The 16,002-nt window shown below is 39.3% G+C and overlaps 1 protein-coding gene across 1 annotated transcript in view; it reads right to left on the bottom strand.

Moving 5' to 3' along the window:
• LOC136842633 (rifampicin phosphotransferase-like) overlaps nucleotides 1-16,002 on the bottom strand; it is a 487,544-nt gene that overhangs the window by 111,974 nt on the left and 359,568 nt on the right. The window lies entirely within an intron of this gene.

Genomic DNA, 16,002 nt, shown 5'->3' with positions numbered 1-16,002 from the left:
GCTACTAATATTTTCAAAAGAAAAGGCATGTACCTCCAAGATACAGCATGAGCAAGAACATGCTACCGATGAGTTTTGTGTGAAGGCAAGAAGCAATTAATGTATTTAAATGTCTGCACATTGCCAGCCTCATAATTTGTAGTAACAGGATGAACAAGGTGCCCCTGCTCTGCAGGTACAATTTCTTTAAATGATTTTCATTGCAAGAAAAAGAAAAAAAAATCCATATATGTATGGTGACAAATATTTTGCATATGTAAGTACTGTAAGGAAACAGTTTATACTGTCCGCTGAATGTTTGCTTGTTTAATGTCGAATGAGCAATGAATAAATATATTACTGATACATTTTTTTATGTAAGCTCCTACAAAATCTAAAATTTTGGCCAAGGTAAATGAATGCTGATATATTAATCACTGATTAGTTAATGGGCTGACTTGATATAAAAATACAAATAAATTATCATGATTTTCCTTTCAGAATGATGTTACTGTTCGGCCATAAAGCCTTTGCATGATTTCTTTTACATACATTTTCTATACTGTAATTCACTTTCTTACTGTTACACCAGATCTCAAAAATCTGTCGTAAGTTTCAGTAAAAATGAGTTTCTTAAGTCAAAGCATCAATTTTGTGTTAATTTTTTATATTTATTTAGTCTTGTGACAGGCATGAAGATGCATTTATTCTCAGTTTCTGTACCAAAAATGGGTGGACCAGAAGAGCAAAAGCTAAAATTTTAGAAAAGGCTACCAAATGCAATGACAGAAGTGCCACAGCCTAAATTGACACAGAGGAAATGACAGAGTTGGGCTTGAGGATGTAATAGGATGATACATCTTTTTACTGACTTTCTATGGCAAAGGGCTAAAGTTGATTCACAAAATGTTAAAGGAGCTCACATTGGAATTGATAATATATAAAAGTTAAGAAAAGGGCTGCAATGTTTTACCACAATAAAGACTACAGCTGAGTTGACAGTGAAGCAAAGGATAAAGGTGAAGAAAGAAACAGTTAAAAGAATAAATACTGTACATGTACAGCACAAAATAAGTTAAATACAAGAAAGAGAGTACACAGAAAAAGGCTGAGCAACTATGGCATAAAAATAGAAGGCGGAAAGAGAAATATCTGATGTGATATCAGGAAAGGCAACTATATACATAGACATGGTGATGGAATCAAGATGTATAAAGGGTAATTGAAGATAACATTCCTCAATCTCTGGATACGGGCGAAGTCGGAGGTTAAAAAAAAAAAGTGGCAATGACAAACATGAGGATTCAGAAGGATGAAGTGGACAAAGGAAGAATGATAATTATGTAAAAGATGAAAATCACGAAATTAAAGTTTCAAAGAATGGGATAATGGAACAAAGATTGCATGTTTTGGGGAATGCATGGATACAGTTGTATAATGAAAATAACCTGGAGGATGCTGACAGGACAGAGACACCAACAATGAATGTGACATCTGGATGAGGAGTGAGGGAAACAGTATGCCAACTATTGTAGATGTAGAAACATATGTTATAATTTACCCCAAACTACTATACTGCACTAAGTTTTCTTTAACAAAGTCTATGCCGTTTTCTATTATTCTCCACGCATGGCAGACTACAAAGTTCGAAGTCTGACTATGGAAAGTAAACTGACAGAGAGAAACGATCAAAAGCTAAAGAAATATAAGAGAGATTCACTCCTATCCCTTGTACATTTTAAGGCATTAGTTCCCACTGTTTTGATGTCATATAGATTTAAAATGTATCCATAACCCATATACTTAAATGGATATATCTACTTGTCTTACAGGCATCAAGTTCCAGTCACATTCCTCATTAGCCATCCGCAGTCTACTTTGCTCTATGATGTGATTCATGACAATATTAACATCCCCATATAAGAAACCTGCATATCAGAGACCTTATAGACGAGACGGTGTACTTACGGCGGTTCGACTGTAAAAGTACAGGAGGCCATTATGATGATATGGACAGTGGCACCCTTCAGAGGACTTTGGCTACAGTTAGCATTCACACGTTTTCTATGATTGATACTCACATACAAACTGCCGATTACACTGCTTAAGTTTGAAGTGAAACAATATAGTTTAAGTGCCACATAAAAAGCTAAAAAATTACAATTTCATATTTATCTATGCCAATTTGTGTTGAAATAGGACTGAATACAAGACTTATGAATATGAGCCATGGTATGATTATTACAGTGCCATAATATTTCTAATTAAAACATATTTCTGGTCTATTAAGCCTCTTAATCATTCTGTTTCACATATCTTCAGTTTCATGATAAAATCTATATCAGGTTTTTAAGATTCAAGTTTAATACAGGACTAATTATTGTCCTTTTGTGGCCGTTGTAATATTGAAATCAACTTATATATACTACTTATTATATCTGTAGTACCAAAAATAATTTATGAGAATCTGGCTTTAAAGGCAATCACTGGGCACTTTCAACCATTCAGTGATTTAGACAGTGAAAAGAGGGAGTAGTGAGACGGAAGGGCGCTGCATACAGCCTTTAGTAATGCCTACATTGTACCACGCAAAGTGCACTGATGGCATTACCCCCCTATGGGATAGAGCGCCAAAATTAAAATTCCTCTTAAACATTAAGTTATCAACTGAAAATGACTTATTTCCACGAAAAAACCTTGTATACTGGAAGATACATATGAATACGTGATTATTTATGAGACCGCTTTTTGTTTTAAATCAACATTAAGTTATCCATCTACAATGACTATCACGTGACAGGAGACTTTTACTAATGCTTTGGGGTCTTCAACAGCAAATCATCTCATTTACACTTAATCACCTACTACTTTGATCTGAGGGGCAAATTCTTATGCTATAATAAAAGCTAAAATTACCTGCAAATTCAAAGTTGTTTAATCTATTATGCTTATCATATAGTTTAATGCCAATTAGTAAACAAAAATATTAACAAATAAGTTTGCAATGCTTAGAATGACAATTTTCCAAGCAGGGCCTTTACAACCTTGACCTATTAAACTTTCCAGTATGCCATCATGATTATTTGCAAGAGGCTTGTTAAGTATGATAATGCTTAGACTGTCATTAGTAGTCAAAAGGTCACATACATGGCCACCCTAATTTACTGTCTTGCGTCTTCCTATTTGAGCAGCCAAAGGCTGCGCACTATACACCAAATTTGTTGACATTCCATATGTGGTACCTCGCGTCCGCTATGAGGCGCTACTGTCCATGATTCAATATGGCGGTGGGTAGAGTATAAATTCTCTTTTATAAGGTCTCTGCTGCTATTTGTCTGCAACTGTATATACGTAGCTACCCATAACACAAATGAAGACAAGACTAGAGATGAAGATGGGATCTACATGCTAGGAAACCTTCATACATTACTTCTCCCCTTTTCTAAAATTGAAGGTGGACAAGCACTTCTAACTGGAAATAAACACACAACACTGACGATCAAAGGAAAAACACACAAGCAGTGGACGTACCAAACAAGCAGCAGTTACAGCCAAAGTGGCAGTCGGTACCTTTCATAGGATGTGTGTCATTCACTAGTACCAGTAACCAGTGGCTTTATGCTTCGTGTAATTAACACATGAAGTAAATACAAAAAATATAAAATTTATTCACAGTACTTCTGGCCGATCGTAACATAAATTCCGTTGAACTGAAAAGCCTCTACTCTTCCTGCATTAGATGTTACACAATCTCAGGCAACTCAGTCAGCCTGGAAATATCTCGAACAAATTGATTAGGTAAAACCTCTAAAAAAATCGTATTGGCTTGCTTTTAAACAAATTTCACTAAAACATCTTACTAAACAATTATTTCTTCAAAACAAAACGTATTGTATAAAATTACAGTGCATCAATAAGGTTCTTGAATCTCTATGTTCGAAAGTGCAACATAAAAACGGTGCTAGGGGAGCAAGAAGAAGAATAATCTCATGAATTTTATGTTGACAGTGTAAAGTCCCCGCTCAAGGCGTTCTCTATAGTGAACATCCCATTTTCTGCGGTGCCTTCACATCGACCTAGGATCGACCAGAATATATGTTTATCACCATAATTGTAAACAGTATATTTATCGTCTTTCTAAATAATCATGCTTTATGTACAAGCAACAAATTATTTATGTTATGTGTCAGACATTATTGATCACTATGTTTTCTGTATGAACCTGTCCTGTTTTTGTAAAGAATTAGTTTGACCTCAGGTCACCTGTAAATCTTTGTACCCGCGGTCCCTGCGAAGTATGCAGACGTCCGCATCCCGCTTTATAAGCAACTCGCTTCATCAATAAACTAGCAGTACTTGTCTTCCTGCTTATTATTTCACACCTCTCTCACAGTGGTTACCCCCGGAGTGGTTCCCAGAAGCCATTAACGGACCCAAACGGCGACTAAGTCTTGGTCCAATGAACCTTACCCATGCCCCTAACGGACTAACTACGGCACTCTAACAAAGCATTCAGGAGTTTACCGACTCTCGTCGGCAGGTCGCCAGCGTCATTAGCGGACCCACACATCACGCTCCCCCAGCGTGTATTGGCGCGAGCATTCCCTCACACTCCTAGTGAGAGCACAAAATGAGCATGGACGCGGACATTCCCAACCACATACAAATTACCGCGAACCTCTCGGAGGCAGACATGTCCCTCTCACAACCCCCTCCTGCGCGCACCTCCACGCCAGTACCTGCGCCCTACATGATGACCCCCCCCCGACGGACCAACCAAAGACGGCCCTTAACATAAGGCTGCCGCCATTTACCAGGGAGAACGCAGCGTCCTGGTTCTACAGGGTCGAGGGGTAGTTCAGGGTAGCAGGCCTAATGGATGAGGTGTTGAAGGTGGACATTGCCATCAACGCCCTCCTGGAGGAGATATACAAGAAGATCGACCCGTGGTTGATGACGATGTTGGGCCCCGCCACCTTCCAAGAACTAAAATCCACTCTCGTCGAGACCTGCTCCCTGCCGGTCTCCGAGAGAGCTGCCCGCGCCCTCGACCTCGCCCTCAACCCCTGGCAGGAGGGAAACCTCTTGGAAGCATGGCATGCCCTCCAGGACCTCCTCCTCCTCCTCCTCCCTGAGACTGACAGCAGCAGCAGGCTCAAAGAAATCAGCCTGTTGGGGGGAGATCTTCCTGCGGCAGCAACTGCTGGAGGTCCGTGAGCAGATCACGGACGCGTATACCCTGCTAGTCGAGGGCCTAATCAGGATGGCGCAGCAGCTGATGGATTCCATGAAGCCGGCCAAGTGGGCAACCACGCCCGCACACTCCGCCAACTGCCTCCTGCTGGAGGACTCCACCACGGAGCCTGTCAACGCCATCGAGCAGAAAAGGCCGTCCCACCAGTGGAAGAGGGAGGGGGCGGGGCTTTGCTATTACCACAGGAGGTTCAGGAGAGCTGCCTGGAGGTGCGAAGCCCCCTGCCCTTTCTTCACTTCAAAAAAACGGAGGAGGCAGCAGCCAACCACACAGGCTGCCATGGCAGCAGCAGCAGAAACACCCAGGGGCCCCTTACCATTAGGTTTCTACGTCCGCGACACCATCTCCGGCAGGATGATGTTGGCTGACACTGAAGCCATGCATTCAGTGTTTCTGCCTTCAGGAGAGGACCGCAGATGCCAGCCGGACCCGACTGCCTCCCCTGACGGCCGCAAACGGGTCCCCCATCCTCTCCTACGGCACCAAGCTCCTGTCGATCTCCATCCTTGGCACTTCAAGTTCCTCCTGGGGGGAACGCCCTTCACGATTTGGACCAACCACCAGCCGCTGGTCCACGCCTTCACGAAGCTGGGGGATGCATGGTCCTCTAGGCAGCAGTGGCGCCTCGGGGCCATCGCGGAGTTCACCTGCACTTACAAATACCTACCTGGCAGGAAGAACCCGGTAGCTGACGCCCTCTCGAGGATCGAGATGAACTCAGTACAACTCGGGATCGACTACAAGGACCTCGCCTGCGAACAGGCTGCTGACCCTGAGACCCCAGCCTACCGTACAGCCGTCACGTCGCTGAAGTGGAAGGACATGCCCTTCAGCTCAGGAGGATCAACATTACAAAGCAACGTCAGTACCAGATGCCCCTGCCCCCTGGTGCCCACCTCCAGATATCAGCTGGTCTTTGACGTCATCCATGGCCTATCCCACCCCTCCGGAAGGACAACAGCCAGGCTGCTGATGGAGAAGTTCGTCTGGCATGGCATACGGAAAGACACAATGGCCTAGGCAAGGCAGTGTCAGGCCAGCAAAGTAGTACGGCGCACCAAATCAGGAGTGGGCAAGTTCCCCCAGCCAATGAGACGCTTCAGGCACATCTATGTCGATGTGGTGGGTCCTCTTCCCCATCAGGAGGAGCCAGATACCTTCTGACAGTTGTCGACCGCTCCACCAGGTGGCCCGAAGCTATGCCCATGGAAGAAGCCACCTCCAGTGCATGCGCGGAAGCCCTCTTCTCCAGACCACATAACAACAGACAGGGGACCAGCTTTCCTAATGGGGACCACTCACCACAGCACCACCACCTACAACGCCGCAGACAACGGAATGGTGGAAAGATTCCACAGGTCTCTGAAGGGGTCCCTCATGGCTCATTGCTCCTACAAAAGTTGGAAATACCAGCTGCCTTAGGTCCTCCTCGTGTTAAGAACAGCCCCCAGAGCCAACGGCGACCCCTCCTCAGCAGAAAAAGTCTATGGGGAGACCCTGGTAGTCCCGGGGGAACTCGTCGCAGAGGACAGGGACAACATAGGGACGCAAAGGCTCCATGACAGGGTTGGAAAATTCGCCCCGTGCCAAAGGACATTCACCGTCAGGACATCCTCCTTCATATCCCCTGGGCTATCCTCCGCCACCCACGTCTTCGTCAGGGACAATGATGTATGCCCACCCTTAACTAGACCCTACAGATGACCTTTCCTTGTACTGGAAAGGAACAAGAAGGCATTCCGAGTAGCCATCCACGGGCGGGAAGACTGGATATCTATAGATCGTCTCAAACCCACATTCCTGGAGGAGGACAACGAAGGTGAACCCCAGAGCCTCCCGCAGGATGTGGCACCCCCTCGGACAGCCCCCGGGTGCAGGAAGGAGGCATGGGCATCCGCGGAAAACCCAGAAACCAGACAGGAAGGCACCCCAACAAACCGCTCCAGTTGACATCAAGAAAGCGAGGCCCCCTTCGTCGCCCCAGCAGATACCTGCTTTGATCAGACGTTGCCTCCGTCTTGGGGGTTGAGTATTGTGAAGTCCCTGCTCAACGCGTTCTCTATAGTGAACATCCCGTTTTCTGTGGTGCCTTCACATCGACCTAGGGTCGACCAGAATATATGTTTATCATCGTAATTGTAAATTGTATATTCATTGTCTTTCTAAATAATCATGCTTTATGTACAAGTAACAAATTATTTATGTTATGTGTCAGACATTATTGATCACTATGTTTTCTGTATGAACCTGTCCTGTTTTTGTAAAGAATTAGGTTGACCTTAGGTCACCTGTAAATCTTTGTGCCCGCGGTCTCTGCAAAGTATGCAGACGTCCGCATCCCGCTTTATAAGCGGCTCTTTTCATCAACAAACTTTACGGGCTGCTCTAGGAGCAAGAGCCCGTGCTGGCACAAGGCCAACTAAATCTGAAACAACAACATCAACAAACTAGCAGTACTTGTCTTCCTACTCATTATTTCGCACCTCTCTCACAACAGTGTCCAGAAAAGTTCAGCATTCAGTATGTTACGCAAGGAGCACGGAGAAGCTCTCACATTCAACATCGCAGAATTAAAAAAAATAAAAGTCACGGCAAGTCGGTACCTGATACCGTTCAAATTACGGAGGGCTGGGTTACACCTGGCACTTGATGGAAAGATATAAAGATTCTAAAATGTGAACTGCCGTAATAAGGTCTAATGAATATAAGGCGAAACAGAATTTTTTGTTGTTGACTTTCCAAACATTTCTGTGACATGCTACTGACATGCTTTATTCACTATAAACATAAAATATGGGTAAAAATGTTATAAGGCCGAAAACTGTGTCATTCCTTCACATTTCGTTGTACTTTTGCATTGTGAATAGCTCTGATATCATCTGTCTTACAGATGATAAGGTAAATTTTGAAGCCTAGACCCCCTACAGATGATGTTTCAAAACGATCAATAGCATTTTATAAAATTCCCTTTCCCATTTTCACTTTCTGTGTTCTGTATCATCTGCAAACATCAACATCCGACACTCCACTCCCGACTTATTTTCTTACCTCATAGTTGCGCAAACATCACTCCAACCGTAGAGATACTGAACAGCCACGGAAACCATCCAAACCCTTGTGTCTCTGACCCACTTTTATACCAAACCACTCTCGTATACGTTTTAACACACTTCAAAAGCCAAAACTTTGCTTTGCATTGTACAGTTAATAAATTCATGTCTAGATTCAAACCATAAAACACAATACTTGGAAGTCTCGAAATTAATGAAGCCTTATAGAGGCACGCAGTTTAATATGACAAAGCCATTACGCGTTTTGAACGTTGTGGTCAGTACCAGATAAAGGTGGTCTTATCAGTCTCATCGAATTTAGGCAAAGGCATGAATTCATGCTCAGTCTTTCTCATATTATTGTTGGAGCTGGCGAAGTTATTGAGAACGTCTTAGATGATTCATAATGCTAACGCATACACGGTTCCACCCTTGCTTAGCACGTTCCTCATGCCCAAACACACAATTGCAGAATACAAAATAATAATAATAATAATAATAATAATAATAATAATAATAATAATAATAGCTAGCAAAGCATAGGGCATTCATACGAAGGCAACAGTTACTATTATGGTAAAAACTTACAGAAACATTTATTACGAGAAAGTAGGGTCACAAATGCAAATAAGAACAGGAACCAACAAAATATGACTGAAGCCAGTTAAGAGAGTAAGCCTAGGTCTACTGCTTGTTAAACTTCTCAGCCAATCAGCATACAGCATTCCATTCCTCGCACAATGGCCCCAGTGCGTTAGCTCAACTGTTATACTGTTGAGTTGTGCGTGCACAACCACATCTCCGGTTATTGTGAAGAACGTCCAAACATGATTCTTCACTTCCTGCTTGCACGGTTAGGAGGGTCTGAACTGACCCATCGATTTGTCAGTTATCGTAAAACTTTCCCTACTTAAAAAAAAGCTAATCTAATGTAGATAGTGGGTGTTATATATAAATACACACATGCATACATACACACACACATACTGTATATAATATATATATTACTTTTTCACTTATACACACGAACCAATAACTCGACTGATTACTTCTATTTAGTCCAAAAGACATAAATTCGCATATTGGCGTAGCAGATGCACTTGTCAACTATAATTCCTTTCACAGTAAGTTATTTCCCAATGTATAGGAAATTCGGTATTAGGGGCACTTGTATACACACATATGTATAACTGAATCACGAGAATATGGAACGTGATGAAAATAAAAACAAAGATAAAATCCGCGAAGGGAAGAGAAGCATTGGCGTGCTGCGAGGCCTTTCGACTGGCGTCCTTTACTTGGCAGACTGAAGAAATATAAAAGTAAGTTTACAAAGAAAGCTCATATAAATGACAGATGGGGATTATAAAGGAAAAAATATGTACCTGGAATCCAACACAATTGAAGAATTAGTAGAACTGCCAAAACAGGGTTAAATATTTAAAAGGTTTTACAAAGGATTAGGATCAACCGTTCAGAAGCAGGGACAGGACGATTAAAAACTTATACAAGGGGGTGACTGACCACTAAAGAATGTCAGTACAACAAAATAATTCTCTTTTTGTAAACAATAACAATTTTTGCAAGATGAACATTTTTACAAAATAAAGATTATATTAAACATACGAATACATAGAAAAGATATATAAGGTAACTAATTTGTAACTAAATCAGTGATTTTATCTTTTGGGTCATTCTTGATTGGATGTTTGTCCAGTTTTGACTGAATACTTATGTTGCTTAATACGTACATCTAAATGTTTGCTAGATTGGCCAATATAAAAAGAGGGGCAGTCCAAACATGGAATTTTATATATTATGTTGTTGTTTTCTTTAGGGTTATTTTTTACTAACATTCCTGTTAGTGTGTTATTATAGGAAAAAAACGAGGTTGACATTAAAAGATTTTAACAATGATTTTATGTTTTCAAAACCACTAAAATAAGGCAAGCTACGAATGTTCTCAGGGGTTTCTTTCTCCATGTTACTTTCACTATAAAATTTTTTGTGGGCTTTGTTATAACAAACATCTAGTATTTGCGAAGGATAATATAAATCTGTCCCTATTTTTCTTATGTATTCAGTTTCTTGATCCAAATACTGGGGACTGACAATGCGCAAAGCTCGTAAAAACATAGAAGAAAAGATTGACATTTTGATGTTAAGGTGATGGCCTGAATAAAAATGGACATATGATAATTTGTTGGTTGGTTTCCTATAAATACTGAATTTGCATTGAAATGGTTCTCTATGTATTGAAACATCTAAGAAAGGGAGGCAATTGCCTTTTTCCAATTCTAAAAGTAAACTTAATGGATGGTACCTGGTTTTTCAAATTAGAGAGTAAATCATTTACATCAATACCAGCAGGCAAAACAGCTAAAATATCGTCAATATATCTATACCACTTTAAAGGAGTTTAAATGATATTAGGTAAATATCGTTTTTCAAAGAATTCCATATACAAGTTTGAGAGGAGTGGGGATAAAGGGTTGCCCATTGCCATACCAAATATTTTTTGGCCAAATTCACCATTGAATATAAACTTACAATCACAAATGCACAACCTAGTGAGTGAAATAACATGACTTTCAGGTAGGGGTAATTCATGATGGATTAGTTCATTACTAAGATACTCTAAAATAGAATCTATAGGGACTTTAGTAAAAAGAGAACAAACATCAAAACTAACGAATCTATTAGTGGGGCAAAAAGTGATTTTGTTTAATATATCAACTTAATCTAGACAATTATATACGTGAGAATCGGAGATAGTTCCAAGTAACGGGAACAAGAGCTTGGTAATATATTTCGAAAGTTTATATAACATTGAGCCAACAGTACTGATAATAGGCCGCATAGGATTATTTTTTTTGTGTGTTTTTACTAATCCGTATAAGTAAGGTAACGAGGGAAATTTTACTGACAACTGACCTATTAGTTCTTTTTTATCTTTAAAGATTTTTTCACTGCGCTATTGAAATTTTTTATGACTTTGATGAAGGGGATTTTTTGTTAGTTTTTGTAAGTCGTATCATCACCCAGTAGGGCTTGCATACGTGATATGTAGTCAGCGTTGTCTAAAATTACAATACTATTCGACTTATCAGCTTTTGTGATGTGGATTGTATTGTCTTTTTTAAGATCGGTCAAACTCTTCTTATAGCGAGCAGGAAAATTACTTTCATGCCTAACATTCGCAGCTCCATAAACAAAACCTTTAATTATGTCAACATGATTTTGAGGAAGATCACAATATTTTTCAAATATACATAGGGACGATGCAATCGTTAAAGCAGAGGGTCTATTAGATATAAAGGATAAACCATATCCGAGCGCACTCACAACATTTTCACTCATTTGTTTACTTGATAAATTTATAACACAATCACTACGTCAACTATTAGTCCAGTTACTGCTATCAATAAGATTTTTTAGTTTTTATGACTGATCGAGTTTTTTTTTGTTTTTGTTAAAACCTTGTTAGGGCATCTGTAGTCCTACGAAGTTTTCATAAATTTCTTGTCGCAGCGAGTCCTGTGACAAGAAATTTATGCTTCGATAGAATGATTGAATGAAATTTTCCATAAATTTCTTTTCTAAGAATCCTTAAACTTTTCCTTCTCCTGTTGTTTAGCGGCTGCTATGTGGCGTTTTAACAAAAAAAAAAAAAAAAAAATCCCCTTCATCAAGTCATAAAAAATTTCAATAGCACAGTGAAAAAATTCCTTAAAGATAAAAAGAACTAATAGTCAGTTGTCAAAATTTCCCTCGTTACCTTACTTGTAAGGATTTGTAAAAACAAACAAAAAAAATAATCCTATGCGGTCTATGATCAGTACTGTTGGCTCAATATCATATAAACTTTCGAAATATATTACCAAGCTCTTGTCCCCGTTACTTAGAACTATCTCCGATTCTCATGTATATTGTCTAGATTTAGCTGATAAATTAAACAAAATCACTTTTTGCCCCACTGATAGATTCGTTAGTTTTGATGTTTGTTCTCTTTTTACTAAAGTCCCTATAGATTCTATTTTAGAGTATCTTAGTAATGAACTAATCCATCATGAATTACCCCTACCTGAAAGTCATGTTATTTCACTCACTAGGTTGTGCATTTGTGATTGTAAGTTTATATTCAATGGTGAATTTGGCCAAAAAATATTTGGTATGGCAATGGGCAACCCTTTATCCCCACTCCTCTCAAACTTGTATATGGAATTCTTTGAAAAACGATATTCACCTAATATCATTTAAACTCCTTTAAAGTGGTATAGATATGTTGACGATATTTTAGCTGTTTTGCCTGCTGGTATTGATGTAAATGATTTACTCTCTAATTTGAATAACCAGGTACCATCCACTAGGTTTACTTTAGGATTATAAAAAGACAATTGCCTCCCTTTCTTAGATGTTTTAATACATAGAGAACCATTTCAATGCAAATTCAGTATTTATAGGAAACCAACCAACAACTTATGTCCATTTTTATTCAGGCCATCACCTTAACATCAAAATATCAATTTTTCCTTCTATGTTTTTACGAGCTTTGCGCATTGTCAGTCCCCAGTATTTGGATCAAGAAACTGAATACACAAGAAAAATAGGGACGGATTTATGTTATCCTTCACATATACTAGATATTTGTTATAATAAAGCCCACAAAAAGTTTTATAGTGAAAGTAACATGGAGAAAGAAACCCCTAAGAACATTCTTAGCTTGCCTTAGTTTAGTGGTTTTGAAAACATAAAATCATTGTTAAAATCTTTTAATGTCAACTTCGTTTTTTCCTATAATAACACACTAAAAGGAATGTTAGTAAAAAATAGCCCTAAAGAAAACAACATAATATATAAAATTCCATGTTTGGACTGCCCCTCTTTTTATATTGGCCAATCTAGCAAAGATTTAGATGTATGTATTAGGCAACATATCATTCATTTAAGTGAAAACTCTCACAGGATAAAAAAGACTGAAAGTTCAGTGATTGCCAGGTCGAAAGATTTCTCTTCAAGAAATCTTTTGGAGTCTGCTATTATACAGCTTACTTCCAGCTGTAATTTTAACCTTAGCTCTGGCATGTTTTATTTGGACCCCTGTATTAGAAAAATGTTCAAGAATGACCTAAAAGATAAAATCACTGACTTAATTACAAATTAGTTGCCTTATATACATATTTTCTATGAATTCGTTTAATATAATTTTTATTTTGTAAAATGTTCATCTTGCAAAAATTGTTATTGTTTACAAAAAAAGAGAATTATTTTGTTGTACTAACATTTTTTAGTGGTCAATCACCCCCTTGTATAATCTTTTAATTGTCCTGTCCATGCTTCTGAACGGCTGATCCTAATCCTCTGTAAAACCTCTTAAATATTTAATCCTATGTTGGCAGTTCTACTACTTCTTCAATTGTGTTGGATTCCAGGTACATATTTTTTCCTCTGTAATCCCCATCTGTCATTTATATGAGCTTTCTTTGTAAACTTACTTTTATATTTCTTCAGTCTGCTAAGTAAAGGACGCCAGTCGAAAGGCCTCGCAGCATTCCAATGTTTCTCTTCCCTTCGTGGATTTTATCTTTATTTACACACACACACACACACGTGTGTGCGGGCATGCACGAACAGGCCTCATGATGTGGTCAGATGCATTCTCACTACCAATCGAGGACACCTAGGTTTTCAAGGCATGTTTAAGGACAGAAGGATGGGTAGGCACACTGCATTAAAAATCAAGTGTACTGCTTTAGATTTGAGAAGAAAATACATCGTGACATCCTTTCACTGTAGAATTTTTTATGCTGCTCTGAGAGGGGGTGCCACATTCTCTCTAGGGTGGGGATTTTGTTTTTTTCTGGAGTAGCTCGTGCTTCATTTATTTGTCGGTTTTGTTGCTCAGCAGCCGGGTGGATGAGGTGATGGTTTGCAAGGTCCAAGTTGTTGATACGGAGTCTTGGGTGACAGCTCCAGTTCATCGGCCGATATTGCGGTTTTAACGACGTTCGGCGTATTTCTCGAAGCGATGCATCGTTTTCTCTCAGGCCTTGGTTATTGGTGAGATTTCTTTATTTTCTTGAACTCTTTCCGGTTCGATATGTGTTTTTTGGGGGTGCCATGTCTATCCACTTATCTCAGGCAAAGTGGCTCTCTCCCCAGTTCGGCATTTTTTTTTCTACTCTCTTGGATTTTTAACATTCTGAATATCAGACGATACTCCTCTGCAATCATCTAGTAGTATGGGGAATTCGTTGAAAGAATCGAGTGCTTAGCTGCAAGTTTTATGGGTGGAAAGGGTACCAAAGTCACCTCTGGTTTTCCTGAAATTATCATTACCTTCTTCGCTCCGTAGAAGAGAGGTTAGGCCTCAATTTTTATTTGAAAGTAATTCTTCTTAGTCTTATTTAACAATCTTGAAGCATTTGCAATGGGTTGTTCACTGCAATCAGGCATAATATATGTTAAACTGTTAGTGCCTAACCATGATGCATCACACACTAATTTGACTGGTAGTAATTCTAACTGAGACTGTGCTAAGAAATTTGGAACGATGATCTATTTTCCAAACGTTTCTATTATCTGCTTTTGGCCAGCATCACTGCAATTTTGTTAAGCAACAAATATAACGGACGAACGGTTGTTTGATCCTTTACAAACATAACATACGGATTAAAATGTTACAAGCCACAACAAGTCCTGCCATTCCTTTACATTTTCTAGTACCTTTCATTCTGAATGGCTCTGAAATTAACATCCGTCACACGGATGCCATGTCCGTCGATTATGAAGCCTAGATACTCCGTAGAGGACACCTTAAAACTACATTCACTTTTTTTGTATCGTTATAGCATCTTATAAAATTATTTTTATTATCAGTCTTCACTTTGTACTGTTATCTTGCGTGGCATGGCGCCGGAAGCGATGATTATGATGAAGGTGATGATGTCTGTCTTTTGTCTTTACTTGTTACCATAACGTCGTCCACAACATAAAATAATATACACTTCCTGGGATCTTTCCTAGAAAGTGACCCCCAAGGGTTTTCGGGGGTCGTTATCTAGGACTAATGTTTCTTGGGGATCATTACCTTTATGATATTTACAGTCTTTTGTTTATGCTTTTACGGTAATCACTAACGGTCTTGTACTAAACACCCCGCAAAGGTGGATATTACCGGGTTTAAAACCCTTGGGGATCACTATCTAGGAAAGACCCTACACTTGGAATAGTTTCAAGGATTTTATCTACTGTTCGCTTATAAACGGCTGGGATACATCGTAAGCCACATGGAAGTCTTTTTTGGGTGATAGAGACCTATTTGAGCGCTGTTAGTGCATTATTCTTGAGACTTTTTTTTTATCTACTGTGAGTAGATGAAATAACTGCCTAGGATCAATCGTAAGGGGTAAAAAAAAAACTGGACGGATTCAGCGAGTTTATTCAAAGACTCTACTGTGCTTATGTATTTTCTCGTGGCTGTTTTCATCGACCTATAAATTTGCTGCATTTTCCTTCATGCTCGGGCACGCGCGCATACTGTGTATGCGCGCGTGCTCGTGCATGAAGTAAAATGCAAGACTTATAGGTCGTTAGAAACTGCCCTCAAAAATTATATATATATATATATATATATATATATATATATATATATATATATATAATATATATATATATATATATATATATATATATATATATATATATACACATATATAT

This window comes from Macrobrachium rosenbergii, chromosome 10 (assembly GCF_040412425.1).
Source record: "Macrobrachium rosenbergii isolate ZJJX-2024 chromosome 10, ASM4041242v1, whole genome shotgun sequence".
Lineage (NCBI taxonomy): Eukaryota > Metazoa > Arthropoda > Malacostraca > Decapoda > Palaemonidae > Macrobrachium > Macrobrachium rosenbergii.
This window is presented reverse-complemented; position numbering and strand designations above follow the sequence as displayed.